Source organism: Myotis davidii, unplaced genomic scaffold (assembly GCF_000327345.1).
Source record: "Myotis davidii unplaced genomic scaffold, ASM32734v1 scaffold20, whole genome shotgun sequence".
In the NCBI taxonomy this organism is placed as follows: domain Eukaryota; kingdom Metazoa; phylum Chordata; class Mammalia; order Chiroptera; family Vespertilionidae; genus Myotis; species Myotis davidii.
In genome coordinates this window covers 1,086,350-1,086,603 of record NW_006292574.1, presented here as the reverse complement: position 1 = coordinate 1,086,603, position 254 = coordinate 1,086,350, and the positions used below count along the sequence as shown (strand labels likewise).

Sequence of the window (254 nt, the reverse complement as noted above, 5' to 3'; positions counted from 1 at the left end):
TTGTTTGTTTTTATACAGTGTACTAGAGGCCTAATGCATGAAATTCATACATGCGGGGTGGGGAGATGATGGGGAGGTGTCCCTCAGCTTGGCCTGTGCCCTCTCGCAATCCAGGTAGGGTCCCTAGGCCTGGATGGCAATCAAGGCCTATCCGGGCTTTCCTTCCCCCAGCTGTCAGCAGCTGGTCCTGCCCCCACTGCTGCCACTGTTTGCCATCTGTAGGATGCTGCCACCCCACCCCCACCCCACCACCA

General features: G+C 57.5%; 1 long non-coding RNA gene across 1 annotated transcript in view; it reads right to left on the bottom strand.

Moving 5' to 3' along the window:
* LOC107183450 overlaps window positions 1-254 on the bottom strand; it is a 10,123-nt gene that overhangs the window by 210 nt on the left and 9,659 nt on the right. The gene's annotated exons all lie outside the window — the stretch shown is intronic.